A 20169-nucleotide genomic window follows, 5' to 3' on the forward strand; every position below is an offset into this window, starting at 1 on the left:
CCTTAACTGATTACTCTCATTATTATAGTTAGTATGGCAACACCCATTTTTTCATGTTCTCTGTGTGTGTGTGTGTATATATATATATCTATATATATATCTATATATATCTTCCTACTGTATTTTCCACTGCATGCATCCAGTGAAGGGGGTTTTAGTCCACAAAAGCTTATGCTCAAATATTTTTTTTAGTCTCTAAGGTGCCACAAGTACTGCTCCTTCTTTCTGCTGATAGACTAACATGGCTACCACTCTGAAACCAGTGTAACACTGTTGCAAAAAAAGCAAACATCATTCTTGGATGTATTAGCAGGAATGTAAGGAAGACAAAAGAAGAAATTCTTCTGCTCTGCACTGATTAGGCCTCAGCTGTAATACTGTGTCCAGTTCTGGGTGCCACACTTCAGGAAAGATGTGGACAAATTGGAGAAAGTCCGGAGAAGAGCAACAAAAATGATTAAAGGTCTAGAAAACATGATCTATGAGGGAAGTTTGAAAAAATAGGGTTTGTTTAGTGTGGAGATGAGAAGACTGAGGGGGTACATGACAACAGTTTTCAAGTACATAAAAGGTTATTACAAGGAGGAGGGAGAAAAATTGTTCTCTTTAATCTCTGAGGATAGGATAAGATGGTATGGGCTTAAATGCAGCAAAGGCAGGTTAGGTTGGACATTAGGAAAAACTTCTTCATTATGAGGGTGGTTCAGCACTGGAATAAATTGACTAGGGAGGTTGTGGAATCTCCATCACTGGAGATTTTTAAGAGCAGGTTAGACAAATACCTATCAGGAGTGGTCTAGATAATATTTAGTCATGTGATGAGTGTAGGGGATTGGACTAGAACAGTGGTTCTCAAAGCCAGTCTGCCGCTTGTTCAGGGAAAGCCCCTGGCGGGCCAGACCAGCTTGTTTACCTGCCACGTCCGCAGGTTCGACTGATTGCAGCTCCCACTGGCTGCGGTTCGCCGTTCCAGGCCAATGGGGGCTATGGGAAGCGGTGCGGGCCAAGGGATGTGCAGGCCGCCCTTCCTGCAGCCCCCAATGGCCTGGAGCGGCTAACCATGGCCAGTGGGAGCCGTGATCGGCCGAACCTGCGGACGCAGCAGATTAACAAACCGGCTCGACCCACCAGGGGCTTTCCCTGAACAAGCGCTGGACCGGCTTTGAGTACCACTGGACCAGAAGACCTCTCCAGGTCCCTTCAAGTCCTACGATTCTATGATTTTATGTTTTTTGGTGAATGCAGTCAAACTCTGTTATCCAAACGTCAGATATGTTCCCCAAGGTTTGACTTCAGTGCATAACAGTATGAGAGGATGTCTGACTTCAACCTAAAGACTTACATTCTCATAAATCTCTAGGCCTGAAGTCAGATTTTTCAGTGCACAAAGACAAATGCAGTGAAATCCTCCTCAGTCATATGCCTGGGGAAACCAGCTCACTGCCTGTGTTTGGGGAAGCCCCCCAGAAGGATTTGATGTTGGTGCTTTGTGTGACGTAAACCCCAAGTCCTGACTTCAGAGCCTACAGAGTTGTTTGTTTATATGAAGGCTTTGGGTGTTTCTCAAAACCAGAGACAATCAGTTCTATTGCAGTAAAGCTACTCTCCATTTACAAAACAAAAAAACCCCAGAACAAACAAACAAAAAACAACTCCAATAAACACACACAAACATCCCTAACACCTGCACTAGAAATAGGACTAGTAGCCCTTCATTTGTTTAAAGATGTTGTTAAAATGCTGTCTAGATAGCCATTAAGCATCCATAATGAAGGGCTACAGAAATGTGAAAGTTGAAGTAGAGCTTTAGTGTCAACGGTTCATCATTTATTACAAACAATGAAACCAACCTTTAGTGTCATTAACCCATAAGAAATGGCTTCAAACAGGCAACAACCACATATGGTGAAAGATTCTTACAAGCAGTAACATGTAGAAAGATCAGGGGTGTCACTAAGTAGTATTGCTTCCCTTAAATCCAGTCCTTTAATTTAAATGCCCCTTGGAAAGGAAGGGTTAGTCTTTGTTCCAAAGCTTTGCTGTTAATTATTGTACCCAGTGGTGACACAGTAGTTTTTCCAAGTTAATTATTAATGGTTTACAACATACAAGTTACAAATTGAGTGAACACAACATAACAACAGGAATCACATTTTTGGGGTGGGAGGTAGCCCTTCTTTGTTGAATCCATTTGTTGTTTTGTGTCTAATGTAGACTGCAATCTCTGTGTGTTTTTAGTTTTGTAAACCATCATGCACAGTTGTGATGTCATGACTAATTAATAAGGAGATAAAATGAGAATAAATTCTCAGGGTCTGAGACTTATCGGGAATGAAGTTGCAACTGTTTTCTTAACAGGGCTTTATTGAAACAATATCTCCTCAAAGTCTGATACTCTCTATTGTGTCTCTTAGTAAGCAATCGGCATATTATGTCCTTCTAATTTAACTGCACTGATTTAACTCAATCACAGTATTTTTTGTTGTTTAAAGAATCAAGTTAGCACAGTGACTGTATACTTCACTGACATACATCCATCACTAATCCAGTCCATGGTTTACTCTCTAGCTACAACTACTTTCAAAGCCTTTTTTGCATTAGGGGTTCTGGGCATTGAGTTTCCCACTACTGATAACACCCGCACAGCTGGTATCGGCAGCAAGGGTGGTAGTGCTGGCATTTTAACCACTGTATTGTTTATTTGCCTGAGCAGGGTTAGGAGGTGACAAATATGTTGGTGGCGGTGGCTGCCTCATCTGCAGTTGTGTGCTCACCACTGCTGCCAACAACAGAGCTGCGCCAGTGGGCAAGATTTATCAATAAATCCTAATATAGATACCTGATGAAGACAGCAATTTTGAACTCTGCATCCAGATTGCTCCAGACTATTGGGAGACAGCAATGACAGTTGCCACAGCCCCTATGGCAACACTCCTTTCTGATAATTTTTCTTTAAAAGATTTTAGTAAAAAATGGAGATTTATTTCTATCAGAGCTATTTTTTCATGAAAATGAACAGATAGACTGGTTGGGGGCTTTAACTAGGAGCTCAGGGGAACCCAAGACTGAGCATGATCTTAGCGCACTCACATCTTGAGTCAGTGGATGCCGACACAGTGATGCTCTTTGTCTTTAGGAGGAGAGGATGCAGAACACAGGCTAGATTCTGCTTTGTTACACTGATGTATATCTGGAACAGCTCCAGCGTAGTTAGTTACACTGGTATAGCAGGTTAGAAAGTGCAAGAGGGTTAAATGGGTTCTGCAGTTGGAGGCAGGTGACTTTTTTGGATACAAAAGTGAGAGTAGGCCTCTGAAGAGAGATCCAGGGTGTGGGCTGAACAGACCTGAAAAGTAGCCAAGCCTGGGGCAAAGGTTTGAGCTGATCTTTTTTCTTATATTTCTTTAACGAAGCCAAAACCCAGGGAGGAGGAAATTGGATTTTACATGTTATGTGGACTGTTTGTAGGACAGGTTGGGAAATGCAGCTGTTCACACAGAGATAATAATCTGGCCCAAAATAGCAGTGTATCTACAGGGTGTACAACTATGTAAGAGCATCTGTTCGCCCTCAGAACATATGCAGGTGCTGGAAAAAGGAGCTGGTGAGGATTTGTCCTTGCGTTATGTGTAAAATCACAGGCCTGAACAGGATGGGAAAAATTACCAGCATCCAGTCTTGGACTGATGTGGAAGAGGTGAAAAATCTTTTGAATTCACCCATAGGCAGGATGTTTGAGTAAGAGTATGTGTGTGTGTATATATATATATATATATATATATATATACACACACACACTCTTAGAATGTCTGGAACTCCTCATCTCAAAATCGGCACATTATAAAATGCATAAATAGCTCCAATAAAGTAGCTTTTACATAAATTAGCCCATAACACTTTATTGCTTTTGACCACAAATCTTAACAAAAATCAGATTTCCTGGAAGTATTACCGTTGAGTAGACTCTGCGACTTCAGAGAGATGTTTAAACTCAAACATATCACAAACCACATCAAAGGCACTGAAAAAGTCCAAGAGATTTTTTTAAGCAATGGTTGTTAGACCTTTTAAGGGAGAAGCTGGTATCCAGCAGAGTGCTCATGACTATAATACAATATAGATTTTTTTAAAAAAACCTTTACTGTTACTATGGCACAGAGTACTAATCAAAACATGGACTATTATGTTCACTTATATGGGGTTTCTCAGCGATGTCTCAGAAATGCTACTAAGTGGAATCAATTGTACTAAACCAGACAATCTACAAAAAAAAAGAGGATAAATAACAAACAATACTTTAAAACTGAAGATTCTTTTAGTCTGCAATAAGCTCATAGACTCATAGACTCATAGATTCTAGGGTCAGAAGGGACCAATGTGATCATCTAGTCCGACCCCCTGCACAAAGCAGGCCACAGAACCCTACCCATCCACTTCTATAACAAACCCCTAACCTATGTCTGAGTTATTGAAGTCTTCAAATTGTGGTTTGAAGACCTCAAGCTGCAGAGAATCCACCAGCAAGTGACCCATGCCCCACACTACAGAGGAAGGCGAAAAACCTCCAGGGCCTCTGCCAATCTGCTCCGGAGGAAAATTCCTTCCCGACCCCAAATATGGCGATCAACTAAACTCTGAGCACGTGGGCAAGACTCACCAGCCAGCACTCAGAAAAGAATTCTCTGCAGTAACTCAGATCCCATCCCATCCAACATCCCATCACCGACCACTGGGCATACTTATCTGCTGATAATCAAAGATGAATTGCCAAAATTAGGCTATCCCATCATACCATCCCTTCCATAAACTTACCAAGCTTAGTCTTAAAGCCAGATATGTCTTTTGCCCCCACTACTCCCCTTGGAAGTTTGTTCCAGAACTTCACTCCTCTAATGGTTAGAAACCTTCGTCTAATTTCAAGTCTAAACTTCCTAGTGTCCAGTTTAAACCCATTTGTTCTTGTATCTACATTTGTACTAAGCTTAAATAATTCATCTCCCTCCCTAATATTAATCCCTCTGATATATTTATAAAGAGCAAGCATATCCCCCCTCAGCCTTCTTTTGGCTAGACTAAACAAGCCAAGCTCTTTGAGTCTCCTTTCATATGACAAGTTTTCCATTCCTCGGATCATCCTAGTAGCCCATCTCTGAAACTGTTCCAGTTTGAATTCATCCTTCTTAAATATGGGAGACCAGAACTGCACACAGTATTCCAGAAGGGGTCTCACCAGTGCCTTATATAACGATACTAACACCTCCTTATCTTTGCTGAAAATACCTCGCCTGATGCATCCTAAAACCGCATTAGCTTTTTTAAGGGCCATATCACATTGGCGGCTCATAGTCATCCTGTGATCTACCAATACCCCAAGGTCCTTCTCCTCCTCTGTTGCTTCCAACTGACGCGTCCCCAATCTATATCTAAAGTTCTTATTATTAATCCCTAAGTGCATGACCTTGCACTTTTCACTATTAAATTTCATCCTATTACTATTACTCCAGTTTACAAGGTCATCCAGATCTTCCTGTATGATATCCCGGTCCTTCTCCGTGTTAGCAATACCCCCTAGCTTCATGTCATCCGCAAACTTTATTAGCACATTCCCGCTTTTTGTGCCAAGGTCAGTAATAAAAAGGTTAAATAAGATTGGTCCCAAAACCGACCCTTGAGGAACTCCACTAGTAACCTCCTTCCAGCCTGACAGTTCACCCTTCAGTACGACCCATTGTAGTCTCCCCTTTAACCTCTGTATTTGACACTGGTGTGATTGCTGGAATGCTATGTCCAGTTCTAGTGCTCACACTTCAAGAAGGGTGTTGAAGAGCCATGAGGATGATGAAAGGATTAGAAAACATCGTTTATAATGATAAACTCAAGGAGCTAAATCTATTTAGCTTAACAAAGAGAAGGTTAAGAGGTGACTTGATTACAGCCTGTAAGTACCAACATGGAGAACAAATGTTTAATAATGGGCTTTTCAATCCAGCAGAGCAGACAGGCATAACATGATCCAATGGCTGGAAGTCGAAGCTATATAAATTCAGACTGGATATAAAGTATAAATTTTTAACGTGAGAGTAATTAACCATACATATCCCACCAGGCTAATCAGAGTTCTATAAAATCTACATTGTTAAAGTAATTTATAATTGATTAGAATGAACATGCAGAGAGAGTTGATTTTGATGGATGTTGAGCATCCAGATTTTTCAAGATATTTATGCATTGCTGCCCTCAGTGTTGCAACACCTAGCTGATTTGTAGTCATTTGGTTTTAGGCTCCTAAATATTTAAATCTCTTTTGAAAATGAGACAGACTATAAATTAGTTAGATGTTGCATTGCTGAGGGCAGCCGCTGCCTCAAGATCTCTAAAAATGTGGGCCTGGCCCCCTTCACATCAACTGAAGTATTTGAGGTGCTGCACAGTGAGTCATGATCAACAAATACTAAGTCCTTGCTCCCCAACAGGTGTCAGGAAAGCAAGATGGTCTTGTGGGAGTCAGGGTATTTGGATCTGTTCTTGCCTTGCAGTGAAGTTACTGGGTGACCTAAGTAATAGCTCTGTGCCTCCACTTACCCATCTGTAAAACAGAGACAATACTTACCTATCTCACAGGAGAAATTAAATTAACCTTCACACAGTGCTTTGAAAATGTGAAGCATGATTATTATTAAAGAACCCCATCCACCTGGTGGAACAAACAGCACTTCAAAGGAGGAAAATAGCCCCTGCTCTGCTGCCTTCCACAGAATCCAGAGTGAGGTGGGAGGCTTTCCAGGACACGTGAAAAGGAGTGGGCAAAACGGATGTTTGGAAGAAGCATTTATCCAGCAACAAATAACTACTGTTACAAATAAAACAAGAGTAAAGGTATACAGAGAGAAATGGCGCTTTTATACTTAGCTGGAAAGAATGGCTCGGTGGTGGAAACATCAGATTTGAAATACTCTACAGGTTCCAATCTAGGTAAACTGGATTAGCCTTTCATCCTTACGGTAAATGGACGGAGCTCCATGCATTTTACTTTCGTAAAACTTTCACCCCAGACCACAAAAATTGAAGCTCTGTCTGCGTGTTCAAGAGCCTATTGGTTCATTCTGTAATAGATGGGGTTTTCCACATGTATCAGTGCACAAAGGTTCCCACCACTGAGCAGTGTTTTGCACAAGAAGGCTGTTTCTCTGCATTCCAGAGACTGCTATACTTCAGTGATTATTTATAGTATATATTTATAAAGTGCTTTGGGATGAGATGTGCTAGATAACTGTCAAATATTATTACAGTATACTGTACTTAACTGGGAACACTAAAATGGAATTGGCTGCTTTATAGGAACTCTTTCTAGGAAAATAATTTAATTTAATGATACTGAATGTCCATGACCACTTATTGATTAAGACAGTATTAGTATAAATCCTGCTCAATAAGGATGTATTTATCTAGTGTCAAGTAGTTTAAGTGTTTACTCATGAGTTATATAAGTATGAAAAGCTAAAACTGCGTCTTATATGAATTGCCAAATAAAGAGTAACAGGTGTATCTGACTGAAAACTCAGGAAGTCTTCAGGCTACATCAATGGAAGAGCACTCTCCTGTCCACGTAATTATTCCACATCTAAGTTAATGTAACTTACGTCACTCAGCGGGACTTTTTTCCACATACCTGAACAACGTAAGTTTAACTGACTTAAGCAGTAATGTAGACAAGCCCCTTAGTCAAGGACAGCTGGAGGCATATGGTATAAAGCCATACCGTTTCAGACTGTGAAATTTAGAAGCTCCATTGGCAAGTTTAGTCTTAAAATATACACCAGGACTGTCCACCCAAAAAGAAAATTTCGTGCAACAGTGTCTACGCAATATTAAAATTGGGAAATCAGGTACTCTCAATCTAGGATAAATTCTGAGCTCAACCTTAGCATTGTCCATTTGTACTTATTACTTAAAATATAGTATACCATTATTTATGTCAATTAGTACAATATATAATACAAAATAATTCCTAACATAAGTTACATTCAGTCTTCAGACTTGGCTTGATTTTTGTGTTTAAATTATAGCTATGAACATAGCAAGGTTGAAGCAAATCAGTCTCCCAGCATTTTAAACTACTCTGTAGGCTTGAATTGATCTAAGAAGAAAAAGTTTCAACTTGCTTAATCTAAACATTCATAACTTTAAAGCTTCTGAGCCACTTTTTTTCACAGCTGGCTTGTTTTACAGGTACCTTTGATATATATATATATTAAACTCAAGCCTGGAGATGATGGGTCTTGTATATAAGATCATATGAGAAATTCCCATTTATAATACACTCATATTGTATTAACTAATTTATTATAGTAAAATAAATACATTTTAAAAACATAAGACCAAAGAGGCAGAGTTAGGATGAACTTGATTTCTCTTTGCATTAAAATATTATAGGGCCAAAACATGAGGTACTTGTCAGTTTTGCCTGTGTAAGCACCTCAAGATGTGGCTCTTCAATTGTATTCTAAAAGGCTCTCCAAAACAAACAATGAAAGGGTTAGCTTATTAGCCGGCTAGCAGTTTCTCTCCCTCATTCTCCCCCCACCCCACCTGATCAGAAGGGGAAGTACTATATACTTTTTTTTTTTTAAACCTAGGTTTTTGGGACAGATTCCAACTTCCCCTTTCTCTTAACTGCAATGCGCTGTACTATACCACTCTTGTAAATGTGAATTTTAAAGCTGATCTTAAAACTATTTTAATAGCTGGGGCAATAGAATTATTCCTCTACTTTACCTTACACAGAAAAGCCTCTTTTCTCCCACCCAAACTGTTAACATCCCTAGATTTACAGGCTCCATTCTAAAGTAATATTTAAAATAAAGGCCAACACAAGAAGTGCTTACCAGCACAATCTGTTCCCCTCAAGAGTACTACTTCCTCTCTCACTAAAATCCTTTTATCTAATGCCCTATATCCATGAAATTTATATTCTCATTTCAGAGACTTTAAATTGCTGGAGAAGCATTTGCTTTTCCCTAGTATCTTTCTCCATCAAAATACACCTTTTCTGAAATTATTCAAATCGTCCTGTTTTCTTTTATAAGAGCAACGTTATTCACCCACTCCCAAAAACGTATCTGATGCCACCTCCCCCCTCCCTACCCCCAATTTGTGTGTGCTACAAACAGTACTTTACAGTAAAGTACATTAATGGAAGTGACTGAGCAGCCACACATCACAAGGGGGAAAATAAATATTTTTTTCTCTTTAAACTAATCCACACCCTCCCATAACAGTTTATGGATCAAGCATGGAGATATATGAGGTTTGGATTATCTACCTGTCCAGAGACTGGTTAGAAGATAATGAATAAAACTGTTGATTCATTAGCACTCACTCTCTCTGGGATACCAGCAGTCAAGGTTTTGATGACCTTCAAACAATTCTATGAAAAAAGCTCTTTATTTTTCCTGTCTAGAAAATAATCCATTTTATCCCACTTTTCTCCTGACTACTTAAAGTATTTGGCTCTTTCCATTTTCCATAGATGGGTCTTATTTTCCCCGTTAAAAACCTTTTTAAGCTGCTCTGCTATGTTTCAGTAGAAACAGCAGATTATGACACTCTTAAGCTGATTCACAATTAGTCAGTGCTCTAATGAAAGCATTTATCAAGGGAAATGGCCCTTCCCTTTTGTCATGCTCTCCTGTTTTCGTATTTTCTTCCTGAACAATAAGGATGACAAAATCAATATTTGTTTTAACCAAAGGATCCATGTTTTCAGCTCTGAGGCTGATATATAAAATCTAAATTTCCAAAAGTTAGAACAAAGAAATGGAGAAGGTAAGGCAAGTACCAACAGATGTTCTCCCATTTTTAGTAACAAAAGCAAAATTTTAAAATTTCCTTAGTTATTCCAATAGAGAAAGCTTACTTGGTCAGAAATGTATATAGATGCATGCCTAAAGAAATAAGTTTCAGACTGGTAGCCGTGTTAGTCTGTATCAGCAAAAAGAACGAGTCGTCCTTGTGGCACCTCAGAGACTAACAAATTTATTTGAGCATAAGCTGTTGTGGGCTAAAATCCACTTTATCGGATGCATGTAGTGGAAAATACAGTAGGAAGATATATATACACAGAGGACATGAAAAAAAAGAGTGTTGCCATACTAATTACAATGAGAGTAATCAGTTAAGGTAGGCTATTCTCAGCAGGCGGAAAAAAAAAGTTTGCAGTGATAATCTGGATGGCGCATTTCCAGCAGTTGACAAGAAGGTGTAAGTAATAGTAGGGGAAAAATTAGCATGGGGAAATAGGTTTTACTTTGTGTAATGACCCATCCCCTTCCAGTCTTCATTCAAGCCTAATTTAATGGTGTCCAGTTTGCACAGTAATTCCAATTCTGCAGTTTCTTGTTGGAGTCTGTTTTTGAAGGAATGCTCCTCTGCTATGTACATTGGCGAAACCAGATAGTTTCTACGCAAAAAAATAAATGGACACAAATCAGATGTGAAGAATTATAACATTCAAAAACCAGTTGAAGAACACTTCAACCTCCCTGGTCACTTGATTACAGACCTCAAAGTCGCAATACTCCAACAAAAAAGTCCCCTAATGCCCCTACTCTGCCTGCGCTACATTGATGACATCCTAATCATCTGGACCCATGGAAAAGAAGCCCCTGAGGAATTCCACCATAATTTCAACAATTTCCATTCCACCATCAACCTCAGCCTGCACCAGTCCAAACAAGAGATCTACTTCCTGGACACTGCAGTGCTAATAAGCGATGGTCACATAAACACCACCCTATACTGGAAACCTACTGATCACTATAGTTACCTACATGCCTTCAGCTTTCATCCAGACCACAACACATTGTCTACAGCCAAGCTCTAAGATACAACCGCATTTGCTCCAACCCCTCAGACAAAATCTCTATCAAGCATTCTTACAATTACAATACCCACCTGCTGAAGTGAAGAAACAGATTGACAGAGCCAGAAGAGTACCCAGAAATCACCTACTACAGGAAAGGCCCAACGAAGAAAGTAATAGAATGCCACTAGCCATCAACTTCAGCCCCCAGATAAAACCTCTCCAGTGCATCATCAAGGATCTACAACCTATCCTGAAGGATGATACCTCACTCTCACAGATCTTGGGAGACAGGCCAGTCCTCGCTTACAGACAGCCCCCCAACTTGAAGCAAATACTTACTAGCAACTACATACCACACAACAAAAACACTAACACAGGAACCTATCCTTGCAACAAAGCCCATTGCCAACCCTGTCCACATATCTATTCAGGGAACACCATCCTAGGACCTAATCACATCAGCCACACTATCAGAGGCTCGTTAATCTGCACATCTACCAAATGTGATATATGCATGGATGCTCAAAGCCTGCTGGGATGAAACTGAGTTTTCCCACTGAACCTTACGCTTTACATAGTTGCAAGGCCATGTCCCCGACCCTCCATACATCCTCAAAGCCCTTCACCCTCAGAGGAGAATGCAGTAGTGTCTCCTAGTGTGGGGGATATGGATTACGCTAGAGAACTTGTTAGCTCACACATTTTGACTAACAGGGCATTAAACATGACTTCGCACCTCATGCACACAAGGTACCTCTAAGTTAACTATCTAACCTCTAAGTTAACTATCACCAGTAACATGCTTTTGACCATGACAGTCCTTGACCACGCTAAAGGCAAAACTATGTTTACATTGTCAATTATATTGTGTTCATTAACACACTGATGTGGTGAATTTTCTCAGTGTATACTGGGCCTCTGAGTCCTGTTTCCTTTACAAAGGCAGACTGGAACCTAGAACTTATGTGGGTAAAGCAGTGTTGTCCAATCCATCTACTCAGCATGCACTTGTCGCCAGCTGCAGAGACTGCAACATGGCAGCAGAGGGGTGTAGAGAGAAAAGGTGTCTGCTGCTGAATAAGTCAAAGCTTCCCGGTAATTCTGTTCCCTGGCAGCAGTAGTGAGCTGAGTTCCCTGTCATTGTGAGGGAGGACCGAAGGACCAAAGCAGGGGAAAGATGGCCTTGCAGAGAGAGTAGCTTACTCATTGCTACTCTGAAGACTAGGAGGAAGAGGAAGAGAACAAAGCTCTAAGAAGTGGGGAAGGAGGAGATGGAGAAGAAGTGAGCACGGAGCTAGGAAATAGAGAACTTGCATGATGGGGGAAACTGAGGAAGAGCAAGATAGTAGGAGGAAGAGTAGTGGTTCTCATGGGGAACCAGAAAGGAAACCTTGGCTCTCATTTTTTTTACCCCATCCTTTAATGAAGAATACAGTACAGTATTTCATTGATCTGCTATATAAAAGGTACAAGGAACATATGACATGTCTCTCCCCCCGTGACCACCATCCTAGAGAGTTTAAAGCCAGCAGGAAAAATTATGCTTGCAATTTTAATACTGTAATCTACAACACTATTTAAAAACGTCCTTACCCCACGTATAATGCAATTAAATTTTCACCACGTTTGTTAGCACAGGATGATAAAATGACAGTATATGTAATTCATACTTGAAAAACACTAGTTGCCATGTAAAATAATTTAATATGGAAATTCAGGAAGTGCAAAATTAAAAAAATAAAATAAAACAAACAAATCAAAACAAGCCAACAAAACAAAGCTTACTTTCAGTGGGTGTCTCCTACCTGGCAGGAGTGTCCTCTGAGGTTGTCATGCAGGTCCTCCCAACGGGAAAACAAAGCTTGAGTGCTGAAAAATGAAGTAGTGGTTAAAATATTATTGCAAGCACTTCCTGTAAGTTATAAACACAGAGCCATCTTTTTGCTTCTAAATACTAGTACAGCATAGAAAATATAACTGTGAAAGCCAAAAGCATTCCACTCCAAGCTAAATCTGCCTGTTTTGTCTAATACACGGCAGAGGAAATGGTTACTATATATACATTAAAAATCTGGCATTCAGCAAACGAACGTTAAGTAAGAGTTTTATGTGGATAGCGCATTTTGGTGCACATATGTCTGTCCCAGCATCTTTTATTAACTGAATGAATAACAGCTATGTAATTGTTTGGCAAATTAAGCAACATCCTTATTAAGAGATGAAACTCCAGTACAAAAAGTGATGTAAAATGTTGGGCTTAAACCAACCAAAGCCAGGTAATACATAGGTTCAGCATAAGAGTGCCTTACTTTGATGTATTATTTTGTTGTTTTTCCTTCCAAAGGGTTAAACCGAAACAGGGAAAATTTACTCCAAAATAAGAATGTCCTCACATAGACTCACACTGAAATAACTAAAGGCAGGAATCAAAACCAATCTATCAGAGGGATAGCTGTCTTAGTCTGGATCTGTACAAAGCGACAGAGTCCTGTGGCACCTTATCGACTAACAGAAGTATTGGAGCATAAACTTTCGTCTGACGAAGCGGGTATTCACCCACGAAAGCTTATGCTCCAATACTTCTGATAGTCTATAAGGTGCCACAGGACTCTGTGTCACTTTTTACAAAACCAGTCTAGTTCTTTCAGTGCCTCTTGTGTGTAGACAAGCTCTAACTCTGAATTTCCTGTTTGTTGGTTCAAACTCCTAATGTTAGTCTAGAAAACACACACACACACACACACACACACACACACACACACACACACACACACACACACACACACACTAAATCCTGCTTCCAATGAAGTGAATGGCAAGTGAGACCCATCATTTATCTAACAAGCAGCTCCAGATTTATTTATATTTTTCTTGCTTTGAAATATCTTCCTAGGTCAGAGTAGGTGCTTTTTGGAATTTGTCTCCTTAATCAAAAGAACAAAGATTTCTCCTGCCTGTTGATATTCTACAAATGGCATAGTTCAAACACTGATGTTGTTCTATAAATGGCTCAATATGGGGTCTAGCTTAGTCCTTCCCCACCTACAGGCTAATGCAGAGGGAAAGTAGGACCATCCCATCCTCCTTTGAGATGATGTGTGAACCCTTCCCCTCCCCAGGAATGCACAAAGGGAGCTGTTCCTGCACTCCCCAGAACTCAGGAGCTTCAATGCTGACAAACCGTTAAAAGGACCCATCTCACAAAAAGACTTCTTGCTTCCAAATGTTTCTTTATCAGGCATGTGTGGGGGGTTATTATTTCTTTGATATTAAAGCCTCCATAGTGTGAGGGCTACAACGATCTTTAATACCCAGCTGTTGGAACTGACACAACTCAACATGATAAACAAAGTGCATGTGTGTTTGTGTGCACCTTGAGCACCTCAACTCCTTTTGCTAGATCAGCTCTTGTGAGTTAGTAGAGGATTGAAATTAACAAGATTAAACAGAATGGGCTAAATACACTAGTGGGATGAGCAGGTGTAACTCTATTACCACCATCAGCAGAAGTGAATTTTACCACCCTAAGATTCTCAGAACTTTTAATGGACTATCAAATGTTTAGCTCTTAGGACTCAGAAGAACAAAGTATCTGTCCTCAGCACTCTGCACTGGTTGGGATTCTCGGATGAATACACTCTTTCAGAGGGCTGGTCCAGACTGGGGGGGGGGAATCGATCTTAGATACGCAACTTCAGCTACGTGAATAACGTAGCTGAAGTCGAATATCTAAGATCGGATTACTCACCCGTCCAGACGGCGCGGGATCGATGTTTGTGGCTCTCCGTGTCGATTCCGGAACTCCGTTGGGGTTGATGGAGTTCCGGAATTGATATAAGCGCACTTGGGGATCGATATATCGTGTCTAGATTAAACGCGATATATCGATCCCCAAGCAATCGATTTTAACCCGCCGATACGGCGAGTAGTCTGGACGTGGCCAGAGAATCTAACCACTCCCCATCCTCCTTCTCTGAATCCAATTTCCATTCCTACATTTCCACCCTCTCCCCCCCATAAAGAGAACCCCAAAATCCCCCTGAGGTTCCCCAAAACCTGACCTGTGAACTCTTCTCTCCTGCTCTCTGCCCACAAACTCTCATTGGCTGGCCTGCCTGCAAAAGTTGCTCTAGGCTTTGGGCCAGAAGTTCCTCAGTCCTGGCCTCTCCTGCCCTAGACCCCTGGGTCTGTTCTCTTTCCCAGCATGAAGGAAGTGGTAGGATCCAGAAGCAGCAGGAGGCAGAGCACTTCAGGCAGGCCAGCCAAGAGGGATGACTGTTCTTAGCAGGGAGCAAAAAGGCTGGTTCAAGATTTGCTCTTTCTATTAGTTCTGACCCAACTCCATTTTGTAGCTGCCTCGCTAGTTCTATAAGGATTCATAGGAGTTACATGTGTACATCAAGGGAAGACCCTGTACTGCCAACAGTATTTATTTTCAGGTACAGTATTTCAAGTGAAATCCTATCACCATCTCTGTCTCTTGTGGCCAAATGATATTTTCTTTTCACTCCTTAACTGTTGGCTTAGTGTGGCGATTGACTTGTGGGTAGTAAGCTTGTAGTTCCCTACTCTTTAGCTGGTCAGCTAGTAATCCCTACTGTTTTTGGCAGCCTTTTGTTCAGTGTGATAGGCAACGGCTGCTGTTGTCATTATCCGTATGTTTCAACGACTTCCCATACAAAGTGATGTGTTTGCTATTTGAAATGGTGGTTCCCTGGAGATGAAAACAGCACGGGAGCACAAAGTCGAGTGTGCCGTGTGGAACTGGCACATGGTACCAGGCACACAGATGGTACTGGCAATGTTTTTCTGAATGAAAGCCTCCGATGTGCAACAGTTGATGCTCCGATATACAGTACGAAAGGAGAGGTATATCACAAGATTTGCTATTGTGAGCAGCAGACTTTCCTCATTTCTGATTTCTTTTCTGTTTAAGTACCAAAGTCCAAGATTTTTTAAAGTCACTAGTGATTTTAGGTTCTCCAGATGTTGGAAGTCCAACTTGAGACACCTTAAGAGAACCTGACTCTGAGGGTGGGAGCTCAGTTCTGAAGGCATCTCAGGTTGGGCACCCAAAATTATTAGTCACTGACTTTTGAAAATCATGTTCATACTGTATTTATTAAACCAAAAATGGCTATTTAATGCAGCATGAACACTTCCAATAATGCTCTTACAACTGAAACATTCACAGAGGATGACAATAACAAAAACAACCAGAAAACCTGTAACTGCTCAGACAAAATATATTTTTTATAGAAGTAGAAAAATGAAAAATAAAGTAGAAATGCACAAAAAATTGCCATTTAACTGGTAAGGACATAGGGGAAATACATATGCATTACTACATAAACAACTGCTTAGCACAATTTGCAATCACAAAATGCCAAAAGAAATTTTGCTTAATAAACACAAGCTGTTTTTTTCTTTCTGCAGTACTATGTGGAACAAATGTTAATTTTTCACCACAATGTGGAATGTTTTTTACCACAGGGAACACCTGAGAGGCAGAGAACTGTATCTGGTAACATGCAGAGCTATTTATCCTATCTAGTGGCCATACAGAAAAGCAGCTCCGTTAGCAAAATCCTCGAGTCACACTGCATATATACAGTAGCTGCTGAGTATAAAATGAAGGCTGAGAGACTAAATGGTCTTTTCTTCCCCTGATGGGAGCACATAAAGAATTTCTCGTTAATGGTAATGGGAGCTGCTCTAATAGGGGAACGGGTCTGAATTTAAATAATCCTCAATTTCTGCAAGACCCAGTATTATCAAGCTACTGTTTGTTCTAAACTGCCGATTCTTCCAAAGAATGCTGCAGACTGCTGAACTATTCTGTTCCTATTGTGTGCATTTTTAATTAATAATGGATTAAACAGCATTAACTAATGTGCTACCATAAAAGTGAAAATATTACCTTCAACTGAAAAGGTTTCTTCATCCAGGAACCCATTTCTATTCTACCAAAGACACCATGAAAAGCTATTAGCAGCACATTATAACATTCCGTCTTCTAGTTAATCCAATTCTTGGAATTCTGATATTCTTGTCCACTCTGCTACTTTCTGATTCTGTATGCGCAGCACAAATCTCTACCTTATTTGGCTGCCAAGCATATTACAGGGAGCAAACAATGCCTTCTCTGTCAGAACAGAGAATGAACAGTATCACAAAGACACTCCTCTAATGTACAACCCTGTACTTTTACCCTGTCCTTGGGATAGTTTAACTGATGGGAAAAACTGGTGCGTTTTTGATTGCCCAAAACTCCATTAAAAATTATTTAGTGCATTATGCACAAAACCTTACATTTAACGATGAAATGAAACATATAATAGGAAGAATACTCTCTGTCAACTTGATTCATGCTTTTTCTATTTCAGATATGTGGGTGCCTGTGAGAGCAATAGGGGAGGAGTTGTTTGGGATATAATGTAAGTGGCAGAAAAGGTTGTTTCAAATCATAAAGATTAACATCTGGAAGAGAAATCTCACACTGATATAGCAATGTATGTTTTAAATGGTCTGCTATGTATTTTGTTTTGAAACTTGACTATGAATTCTGCTCCTTTTGCTAAGGCTTAATTTCTGGAATAGAGTATTAATACTATGGTTTATACTGTGAGAGTCTGAAGTTATACATCAAAAATCCTCCAAACAAATCTGTCTGTTCACTTTTTCCAAACGACATTACAATTTAATTTTTCCAGAACGCATGATAGTTGATGACCTTCCAAAACAAGTACTTTATGAGAAACATTCTACCAACAATGAATGGCTTTCTTAGCAGATGCTTACAGCTGTCAATATGCAGAGGAGGATAGTAAAATTCTTAAATTTATTACACTCTTCCCCATAAAGCTCTTTTGGCAATGAATGATGTATACCAGCCATCCCTTTTTAAAGCAGTTGTGTAAATTTTTACCTTTAAGAATCAAATAAATGCTCTTAAGTTTCAACCAATATATTTTGGAAGGCAGGGCATAGTGTATGCCCAGAGTTAACTTCACAGTTCTACTTCTTCTCCTTTCAACTGGAACAAAAATCAGGCACTGATCCTGCAAAGATTTATGTATGTGCTTTTAAGTTCAGCACATGAATAGTCTTACTGAACTCGTGTGCATAGTTCTTTGCAAAATCACAGCCTCAGCCTCAGGCAAAGTACAGTTCAGACCTCGCTTGGAGCAGTTCTGAGTTGGGAAGGCCAAGTGAAGTAACCAGGGGTAAAATCCTTGATCCACTAACACTAAGTCAATGGCAAAACTCCCATTGACTTCAGTGTTTCGAGCCAGCCTGACAAGGATTTGGGGTATTCCCATATGTGGAACACATGACTTTGATATTGTTTACAGTTAATTTAACTGGAAGATTTTTAAATATCCAAAGTTTACTTTATATCAGTAGTTTACAACCTTTTTAGGCTGATTACCCAAATAATGTAACCTACTGCATGCCTCTATCTGAGATAGGGTCAGAATATACCTATAAAAACAGGGGAAAAAAGGGTCAGTAAAGGATAACATGATGTGATGTCTGCCATTACAGGATTTTTCTTGCGTACCCCTGACAAGAGCTAGGGGTACACGTACCTCAGTTTGAAAACCACTGCGTTATATGTAGCAGGAGGAAACAATACTGTTTCTTAAAGCTGATCGCCACTAATAACATTCAGGGACCATTTAGCCAGGATGGAGCACGATTGTGGACGTGTTCCAGTTCCCAGATGAATTATGGTAACATTACAATAATTTCCCATTGCAATCAGTATTATTTAGCAATTTGCTGGCAGGGGCCCTTCCACCTGTCCAGAGTAGGTCCTGCCAGGTCAGTATAGATGCTCATTGACAGCGCAATATGGGACACCTATACTGCTGAAGTTCAAGCTAAACCTATTTATTAACTTCTAATAGCTGGCACCTGTTGCTTTGGTCACTTCTGTGGATAAAATACCTCATTCTCCAGGCCTGTCATTATGGGACCTTAACACTACTTTAAAAAGTTATTCTAAAGAATGAATGGCTGCAGGTTCCTATGAACAAATAATATTAGGTGCTTGCAATTGAATTTAGAAGATTAGTTTGTAGATGGAAGGGGAATTTCTTAACTTAAAAAAACAAAACAAAACAGTGCATCAGGAGTAATTTGAATTAGGCCAAATCCTAACATCCTCACTCAGGAAACTTTAGTGGGAGTGTAGTGTTAGTGAAAAGTGCACAGAAGCTAAGTAAGAACTTGTCCCTTAATGTACAAGCATTTTTTTAAGGACATGATAGAACAGGACAGTCCCAAATGACCATCCCAAATTTTTTATTCATAGCTTAACAAAGAGAAGGCTAAAAGATTACTTGATTACAGTCTGTAAATACCTACTTGGGAAACAAATATTTGACAATTGGCTCTTCAATTTAGCAGGGAAAGGTATAATACGATCCAATGGCTAGGAGGAAACTAGATACATTCAGACTGGAAATATGGCACACATTTTTAACGATGATATTTAATTTTTGGAACAATTTTACCAAGAGTTGTGGTGGATTTTCCATCTCTGACTATTTTTAAATCAAGACTAGTTGTTTTTCTAAAACATGTGTTCTCGGAACTATTTGGGGAAAGTTCTCTGGCCTGTATATACAGAAGATCAGACTGGATCATCACAATGGTTTGTTCTGGCCTTGGAAATGGTGAAAACCCCTGTTCTGAAGGGTAGTTAAGTTTATCCAGAGGTAAATCAGAAAATAATCAAAACACTTGTCCTAGTCTCTACTACAAGCATTTTGGAGCAAGGACCATATCTACCAGCACCTGGCACAATGGGACCAATATGCTGCTTGAGACCTCTAAGCACTGCCACAAAACAACCACAACACTCCCTTATTAACATTACACACAAGTATTCCAAGTGGTGCCTTGATTCTGTTTTTAACCTTGATTTAGGAAACAGAAATCTAATGATGTTAACCTGGTTGAATTTTAGGTGTAAAATTTCTTTGACATAATATCTGAAATGTACAAAAAATATTCCAGAGGAAAATACAATTTAGCTTAAAGGGGCAGTGTCAGGGTTGATGGACCTCAAATCTGACCTGTTTTTTCCCTATAGAGTTGTATAAATGATTTGAAAATCCTTATACTTTTATACATTTAAAAAACTGCTTCAGTGGGTTTTTTCCCTTCTCTGAAAGCAAGAAAATGTCTCAAACTAAAGAAATGCCAGGAGGCCAGAACTCATGAACAACTTTATAAATAGCAAGGGAAAACAATACCTAAATCTTACATACATTGAGACATATTCATTGCTAGAA

The 20169-nt window shown here is 39.8% G+C and overlaps 1 protein-coding gene across 6 annotated transcripts in view; it reads right to left on the reverse strand.

Moving 5' to 3' along the window:
- PAG1 (phosphoprotein membrane anchor with glycosphingolipid microdomains 1) overlaps nt 1-20169 on the reverse strand; it is a 156907-nt gene that overhangs the window by 51759 nt on the left and 84979 nt on the right. For 3 of the 6 annotated variants that reach the window (XM_030553339.1, XM_030553342.1, XM_030553337.1), the window contains one exon: nt 12650-12733. The gene's annotated coding sequence lies outside the window, so the exon portion shown is untranslated. Of the gene's footprint in view, nt 1-12649; nt 12734-16784; nt 16911-20169 lie in introns of those variants that run through there. The other 3 variants (XM_030553338.1, XM_030553341.1, XM_030553340.1) reach the window with 2 other exon arrangements.

This window comes from Gopherus evgoodei, chromosome 2, assembly GCF_007399415.2.
Source record: "Gopherus evgoodei ecotype Sinaloan lineage chromosome 2, rGopEvg1_v1.p, whole genome shotgun sequence".
Classification (NCBI taxonomy): domain Eukaryota; kingdom Metazoa; phylum Chordata; order Testudines; family Testudinidae; genus Gopherus; species Gopherus evgoodei.